Genomic DNA, 9,040 nt, shown 5'->3' with positions numbered 1-9,040 from the left:
GTCTGATCCAAACTCCAAAGGTAATTTGGAATCACATTAGTTATTTTTATTCCATTAGTAACATATTAGAGATACAAACAGCCTCAGTCTCTCCTGTATATTAGACTTTTAAACTTGTGCTTGACAGAATAGTTACCTTAAGATGTGAATCTCACCAACAAATAATTAAAATATTATTAAACCAGATTAAGCAAACATGATAAAAGGAAGTCAATAATATGCTAATTTAAGAAGACTTTTTGCTATGCCTTGAGGGCACCAGAAATTAGATGTTAGCTTCACAGGAGAAGAGAAAAAGGATGAACAGGTAGCCCCTCCACTTCTTCCCTCCAATTTCTCATTCCAGAAAATGAATGCTTCCTGGGGACTGAGGTTTATTTCGGTGGGTGTTCTCTGAGCATTGACTCAGTGCTGGGCTTGTACTCGCTATGGAGTCAGAGACGAATGTCAGGCTTCCTTCCTTTAGGAGCTCCAAGTCTGTTGAGGGAAGTAGGCGTGTAACCAGGCAATTGCATTACTGTGATAAAGATGTGACCAAAGTATGTATGGAAGTGATAGACAAAGTACATTTCAGCATATATGTAGAAAAGCAGAGATGCCTAAAAAAAATTAAGATTCTGAATCTGTCCTGGTAAGGAACCCACTTTCTTTGTCCCTAACAATTGGCATGGGCCACGAAAATTAGTGGTCAGAGAATAAAGACATTAATGAGTATGGTTTTCCTTTTGTTCTTTTTCCTTTAAACATTTTTTTAATTCTTTAAAAAATTCCTTTAATTTTTTTTTAATTTTTTAAAATTTAATTTTGTAATCTCTACACCCGACATGGGGCTTGAACTCACAACCCAGAGATCAAGGCACATGCTCTACCAACTGAGCCAGCCAAGGCACCCTCCTTTTCTCTTTTTTCCCCCCTAATCATTGTGGTGTAGGAAAGAAGGAAAGTCAGGATGTTGGACACTACATAAGAGACATGGTATAAATAGGGCACAGAGGAAAGTACTAGGATACCAAAGTGGGTTAGTTCAGGTACCAAAATGGGTTAGTTATTGCTGGGTCATGACATGAAATGAGAGGCAGTGGCTAAATTTTGTAAGATCTTAGATACTACCTGTGTAGGTCAGGCCAACATTTAGACTTTATCCTGTAAGTCAAGGGTCAACAACCGTTTTTTGTGCTGGTGTTTTGTTTTGTCTTGTTTTGTTTTGTTTTGCAAAGGGCCAGATAGTAAATAGAGCTTTGTTGACCCTACCTTCTGTCTTGCAATTACTCATTTCTGCCTCAATTCTACCCTTGGGTTCAAAAGCAGCAACGAATAATAAGTAAATGAATGGTCATGGCTGCGTTCCAGTAGAATCTTACTGGCAAAAAAAAAAAAAAAAAAGGCAATGGGCTAGATTTGACCCAGGGGTCATAATTTGTCTACCCTTGATCTAAGTGATAAAGAACCATTGGCAGGGGGCGCCTGGGTGGCGCAGTCGGTTAAGCGTCCGGATTCAGCCAGGTCACGATCCTGCGGTCCGGGAGTTCGAGCCCCGCGTCGGGCTCTGGGCTGATGGCTCAGAGCCTGGAGCCTGTTTCCGATTCTGTGTCTCCCTCTCTCTCTGCCCCTCCCCCGTTCTTGCTCTGTCTCCCTCTGTCCCAAAAATAGATAGACGTTGAAAAAAAAAAAATTAAAACCTGCCAATGGTTCTTTTTTTTTTTTTTAATTTTTTTTTTTTCAATGTCTATCTATTTTTGGGACAGAGGGAGACAGAGCATGAACGGGGGAGGGGCAGAGAGAGAGGGAGACACAGAATCGGAAACAGGCTCCAGGCTCTGAGCCATCAGCCCAGAGCCCGACGCGGGGCTCGAACTCCCGGACCGCAGGATCGTGACCTGGCTGAATCCGGACGCTTAACCGACTGCGCCACCCAGGCGCCCCCATTGGCAGGTTTTAAACAGTGGCGTGCCGTTTACGTGTGAGATAGAAGTTGATATTTTTAATAAACTTCTCCAGGGAATCTGACACGTATTCAGGTGTAGTAAGCAAGATTCTGCAGTTTGGGCTCTACATCAGAACTGTTCGTGCTCCGTGCTCACCTGGGCAGCACATATACTAACACTGGAATGATACAGAGAAGGTCAGCAAGGCCCCCGCCAAGGATGACACGCGAATTCGTGAAGCTTCCGTGTTTTAAAATTAAAAAAAAACAAACAACAAAAACAACAAAAAGAACTCCGTAGAAGTCTCTGTGATAATCAAATGTTCTATATCTGCATTATCCAATACAGAAGCCCCTAGCCACATGTGACTATTGAAACAGAGCTAGTATGACTGAAGAACTAACTTCTAAATGTAATTAAGTTAAATATAAATAGTTACATAGGGATAGTGGTTGCCCGGTTGAACAGCACAGTTCTAGGCATTGGCCAACATTTGGATTTAGACCCAATTTTAAGTGGAAGCACAAAGCAAAGAACTACGCTAGGAAATATCTATCCAAGTGGTATTGGGCATCAGCAGTAAATCTGGAAGAGATCATAGAGCAAGTTCTGAGGACACCTTAAAATCATTCATTTCCATTCCTTTACTCAGTCTGTTTCTATCTTGTCTATCAGAATCCTTTGCTTAATTTTCTCCTGAGTTTTTAAGCTTTCTTTATGTGTGAACGCAAGCCATTTATAACGTGAAATGGCCATTTATAATGTGTTACAAATATTTTTAAAAAATTTTAAATATTTTTCTATTTCTTTTGACTCTGTTTACTGTGTTCCTTACCATGGACTTTATTTTAATGTAGTATTTTAATGATCTTTTTTTTGGTGACCTCTAGGTTTTGTGTTACTACTACGAGCCTTCTCTACCCTGTAATTACTGAAAAACATTCCATAGTTTCTTCTGGAATATTTATGACTTCATTATTTTTAAATATTTGCTACATGTGGAATTAATTTATTTTGGTTTAAAGTGTAAGGAAGAGGGGCACCTGGGGGGCTCAGTCTGTTAAGCATCCAACTCTGGATTTTGGCTCAGGTCATGGTCTCACGGTTTCTGACATTGAGCCCCATGTTCAGCTGTGTGCTGGTGGCACGGAGCCTGCTTGGGATTCTCTCTCTCTCTCTCTCTCTCTCTCTCTCTCTCTGCCCCTGCCCCACATGTGCACATACTCTCTCAAAGGAAATAACATTAAAAATAATAATAAAGCGTGAGGAAGAGATCTAACCTAATTTTTTTCCAGACACTTACCCAGGGGACACCAAACCATATATTGAATAATTGATTTCTATCCACAAACATGGCAGTGTATCATAAAAAAAAAAATCTCCTGTGTCTATTTGCATATATAGCTCAATTGTGTATTCTATGCTATTGAGCTGCCCATGAGCCAGAATCATACGCTTTAAATTATTAAAAAGCTTATAATGTGTTTGAATATTTGTTAAGATTAGTTCTCCTCTTCCTCCTCCTTCTTTTTTTTTTTACTTAAAAAAAATGTTTATTTATTTATTTTTTTCGAGAGAGAGTGAAAGGGGGAAGGGCAGAGAGAGAAGGAGACAGAGGATCTATGCTGACAGCAGAGAGAGCCCACTACGGGGCTCGAACCGATGAACCGTGAGATCATGACCAGGTGCCCCACTTTTTAAAATATGGATTATAGAATCCACTTTGCTAGTTATCTCTTACTTTGAGAAAAGCGACGTGTTTATGCAGTGTGTTTTCCTACTCAAAAACATGGTATGCCTTATGAATCATGCAAGCATTATTCTATATCTCTCAATAGTATTTTTAAAGATTTATGTCATTCTTTTTTCCTAGCATATTGTTATAATAAGTTTCAAACATACCTAAACTCCCGTAGATAAGTCATACATTCTACCCTTTACATTTTACTATATTTGCTCTATCAAATATCTATCCATATATCTCTCTAGTAATCTAAAAAAAATTTTAATGCATTTCAAAGTAAAAATATCCATTCATATATCTCTCTAGTAATCTAAAAAAATTGTAATGCATTTCAAAGTAAGCTGTGGACGTTAGTAAACTTTACCCTAAAGAATTCAGTATGCATAGCATTAACTAGACTTTAGTATTTGTTTATAGGATTTTTTAAAATGTGAAGCAAAACTTACATGAAAGGAAATGCAGCCATGTTAAGTGTTTGACAAATACAACATTTGTGTAACCCAAAGTTCTGTCAAGATCTAGAATATTACTGTTAAACTGTGAATGGTTTAGATTGATTTTCAAAAGTTATATATACCTACCAGGGGTACCTGGGTGGCTCAGTCCATTAAACATCTAACTTTGGCTCAGGTCACGATCTCACGGTTTGTGGGTTCGAGCCCCACATTGGACTCTGTGCTAACAGCTTAGAGCCTGGAGCCTGCTTTGGATTCTGTGTCTCCCTCTGTCTGCCCTTCCCTGACTCACACTCTGTCTCTCTCTCTCTCTCAAAAATAAACATTAAAAAAAATTTTTTTTAAGTTGTATTTATACCTTGATTTTATGAGCTAAATCTTACATGGTCGTTCCATATTACACTTTTTATATATTATTGGATTTGTTTTGCTAATATTTTTTTTAACGTTTATTTACTATTGAGAGACAGAGCATGAGCCGGGGAAGGGCAGAGAGAGGGGGAGACACAGAATCCAAAGCAGGATCCAGGCTCGGAGCTGTCATCATAGAGCCCGATGTGGGGCTTGAACTCACGAACTGTGAGATCACGACCTAAGCCAAAGTCAGATGCTTAACCGACTGAGCCACCCAGGTGCCCCTGTTTCGCTAATGTTTTTGAGAGTCTTTCTGTTATGTTCATGAAGAACATTACTTGATAGTCTTCTTTTGTTGTAATGTCTTTGCCTTGTTTTGGTGTTAGTTTTACCCTAGTCTCATAACATGTCAAGATGTGGGGCCCCCAGGCGCCTCAGTCTGTTGAGTGTCCAACTCTTGATTTCGGCTCAGGTCATGATCTTTGAACTCTGTTAAGTGTGGGGCCTGCTTGGGATTCTCTCTCTCTCTCTCTCTCTCTCTCCCTCCCTCCCTCCCTCCCTCTGCCCCTCTCCCTCATTCATGCTCTCTCTCTCTCTCTCTCAAATTAAACACACACACACACACACACACACACACACACACACACACACAAACATGTCAAGAAGCAATGTTTCCTCCTTATTTCTAGGAGTTTCAGCAAGATTGGCTGTGTTTCTTCCTTAAATGTTTGAGAGGTTTTGAAATAGGTCTCATATTTTTTTGTGAAAAATTTCTAATAATGAATTCATTTACTTGGGGTTCTCTCTTCCACTCTCTCTGCCCCTCTCCCACTTGCTAGCACATGCACACTTGTGCTCGCTCGCTCTCTCTCTCTCTCTCTCAAAATAAACTTTAAAAAAGTGTCAGTTTTGTTAAGTATCATTTTGTAAGGAACTTGTCTATTTCATCTATTTGTCAAATCCATTAGCATTATTTTATGGCTGTGGGATCTATGTTTATAATCCCTTTTGTCGCTGATGTTAGTAATTTCTCTCCTTTGAGAAATCTATGAATTTATCTTACTTTTTGATCTTTTCTAGTAACCATAACCATTTTAAACCATATGGTTTAAACCATAACCAATTTAAAAAACCTTTAGTTGAGATATAAGTCACATACCATGCTTTTTACCTATTTAAAATGTGCAATTAAGGGGCGCCTGGGTGGCTCAGTCGGTTAGGGTCTGACTTCAGCTCAGGTCATGATCTTGAGGTTGGTGAGTTTGAGCCTCACATCGGGCTCTGTGCTGACAGCTCAGAGCCTGGAGCCTGCTTCAGATTCTGTCTCTCTCTTTCTCTGCCCCTCCCCTGCTCACACTCTGTCTCTCTCAAAAATAAATGTTAAAAAAATTTTTTTAATGTGCAATTAATGTTTTTAGGGTACTTGCAGAAATATACAATAATGAACACTATCTAATTTTAGAACATGTTCTTTCCTCCAGAAAGAAATCCATAGCCATTAGCCATCTTTGTTAATTTTCTCTATTGGTTATCTGTTTTCAATTTCATTTATAACTGGTATTATCTCTATTATTCTGTCCCATCTCTTCACTTTGGCTTTACAACGCTCTTCTTTTTATAACTTTTTAAGATGGAATGTTAGGTCATTGAATGGAGGCCATTATTTTCTGATACAAGCATTATAATTACATATTTTCTTTTAATGCTACATTATCTGTGTCCTACATATTTTGATGTATTGTATTTGTACTGTCATTTCGTTCAAAATATTTTCTAACTTTCTGTATGATTTTTTTTCTATGATCCATGGATTATTTAGGAGTGTGCTTTTAGATTTCGTTCTTTTATTTCTAATTTAATTCAGTTATAGTCAGAGAACTTACTCTAGATGATGTGGGTCCTTTCAAATGTATTGAGACTTTTTGGGGCCAGTCTTGGGGACTGTACCATGTGTACTTGAGAAGAAAATATATTCTGCAAATGTTTAGTATACTGTTATACAAAGGTCACCTAAGTCATAAAAGTTGATAATATTGTTCTGATCTTTTAAGAGTTCTGATGGCCAGCAGAGCTTATAATTGTGGTCCCACAGGACCCTATATATTTGGATTCTTTAAAAGCTGTTGCCTAAGGGGCGCCTGAGTGGCTCAGTTAGTTAAGCGTCCGACTGCAGCTCAGGTCATGGTCTTACAGTTGAGGAGTTCGAGCCCCATGTTGGGCTCTGGGCTGACACCTCAGAACCTGGACCCTGCTTCGGATTGTGTGTTTTCCCTTCTCTCTGCCCCTCCCTGACTCATACTCTGTCTCTCTCTGTCTCTGAAAAATGAATAAATCTTAAAATAAATAAATAAATAAATAAATAAATAAATAAATAAATAAAGCTAGTGCCTAAGGGTCTGGCTCCCAATCAGCTTGAATCTCGGTACTTTGGGACATTGACTGATCTTGACACCACACCCCCTCCCCTGCCCAAATACTGGGAGCTATTAAAAATAAAATAGGCTACGTGAACAATCACAAAGCTTTGAGAGACAAGCAAGAAGTAGACTAGGGTTGAACTATAAAGTTCATCTCTTATGCAAGGCCAACCCTTCAAAGAGGGTTCAAAGAGAGGTTCTCTCTCTTCAAAGAGAGATGGCTGTTTCATCTAATGCAGAGAAACCAATACAGAGAGTCAAGCCAGATGAGGAAACAGAGGAATATATTCCAAATGAAAGAACAAGATAAGACCTCAGAAAAATAACCTTAATGAAATGAAGATATATAATTCACCTAATAAAGGGTTCAAAGTAATAGTCATAAAGATGCTCACCGAATTTGGGAGAAGAATGGATAAACACAGTGAGAACTTGAACAAAGAGGAAATACAGGAACATTCCAAACAGAACAAAGAGTACAATGATCGAACTGAAGAATACACTAGAGGGGTTTGCCAGCAGACAAGAGGAAGCACAAAAAAGGATCAGTGAACTCAAAGACAGGGCTGAGCAGCTCCCTCCAACAGTGCAGCAAAATGGAAAAAGAATTTTATAAAGTGAAAATAGCTCAAGGGACTCATGGGACAAAATTAAGCCGAGTAATGTTCTCATTATAGGAGTTCCAGAAGGAGAAGAGAGAAGGGTCAGAAAACTTATTTGAAGAAATAATGGCTGAAAACATGTATTTGCATGACGTTTTCAAAAGTAGTCACTTGTGTTTCTTGTCTCGTACGATGGTTGTTTTCTGATAATTAACCTTCATTTTGTATGTTTGTGCTTTCTTTAAGTCACTTAATGATATATTGTTTTCTTGACTATTTTCTAGAATAGCGAGTCTTGGGCACCCTGGGTGGCTCAGTCGGTTAATCTTCTGACTTTGGCCCAAGTCACGATCTTGTGGTTTGTGAGTTCGAGCCTTGCTTGCATCAGGCTCTGTACTGACAGCACAGAGCCCAATCCTCTGTCTCCCCTCTGTCTCTGCCCCTTCTTCCCCCTCTGAAAAATAAACAAACATTTTTTAAAAACAGGAATAATGTTGGGGCGCCTGGGTGGCTAAGTCGGTTGAGTGCCTGACTTGGGCTCAGGTCATGATCTCACAGTTAATGAGTTCGAACCCCATGTCGGGCTCTGTGCTGACGGCTCAGAGCCTGAAACCTGTTTTGGGTTCTGTCTGTCTGTCAGTCTCTCTCTCTCTCTCTCTCAAAAATGAATAAATGTTAAAAAAAATAAAAAAATAATGTCTAAAAAAATAGAATAGCAAGTCTTTGCTTTAATTATTGCTTCAATTGTTTTTCTATTTTGTGTTAATTTATATAGCCTATTATATTTCAAAAAAATAAATACATAAAATAAAATTCCCGGTCTGATAATTCCAGCATCTCTGCCCTCTCGGAGTCTGGTGCTCATGCTCACTCTGTGTCTTCAAACTATGTCTTTTGTGTTTTAATATGCCTTGTAATTTTTTAAACTATTTATTTAAATGATTATTTCTTTATTTTGAGAGAAACAGAGAGAGCGGAGGAGAGATAGAGAGAGAGAGAGAGAGAGAGAGAGAGAGAGTCCCAAGCAGGCTGCACACTGTCAGTGCAGAGACCGATGCAGGGCTGGAACCCATGAACTGTGAGATCATGACCTGAACCAAAGAAAGAGTCTTAACCCATTGAGCCACCCAGGGGGCCCCTTGTTTTGTTTTGTTTTGTTTTGTTTTGTTTTGTTTTGTTTTGTTTTGTTTTAAGGCAAACACACTGTAGTGGGTAAAAGGAACTGAGGTAAACAAAGACTTAGAATGAGGATTTGTATTTATCTAACTGGGAGAGTTAGGCTGTGTTTCCTATTTGCCGGAGCCGCAGTTGTCAGAAGCTAAAATTTCCCGAGCTGTTCTCTCTCTCTCTCTCTTTTTTGTCTCCCCTGTTGTCTCTGGCTTTCCCTAGAGACTTCTTAAATAAAATCTGAGACACTCAGTTGCTTCTGCCGTATTCCTCCCTTACGAGACAGGAGTTGTATGATGTGGTGGTCGGGCCTAGGGGAGGGGAAGCATCCTAGGTTGTGGGATTAAGTCTGGGCTTTTCAGTAAGGCCGTGCCCC

General features: G+C 39.2%; 1 non-coding gene across 1 annotated transcript; it reads left to right on the top strand.

Moving 5' to 3' along the window:
* The first annotated feature begins 2,073 nt into the window (after positions 1–2,073).
* On the top strand, positions 2,074–2,179 carry LOC121025858 (U6 spliceosomal RNA). The gene has a single exon (XR_005788176.1). It is a non-coding gene; the product is annotated as a U6 spliceosomal RNA (small nuclear RNA).
* Positions 2,180–9,040: the final 6,861 nt, after the last annotated feature.

The sequence above is a fragment of the Herpailurus yagouaroundi genome, unplaced genomic scaffold (genome assembly GCF_014898765.1).
Source record: "Herpailurus yagouaroundi ecotype Mexico unplaced genomic scaffold, PumYag 67702, whole genome shotgun sequence".
Lineage (NCBI taxonomy): Eukaryota > Metazoa > Chordata > Mammalia > Carnivora > Felidae > Herpailurus > Herpailurus yagouaroundi.
Note: the sequence above shows the minus strand (reverse complement) of the source record. Positions and strands in the feature narration are given on the sequence as shown.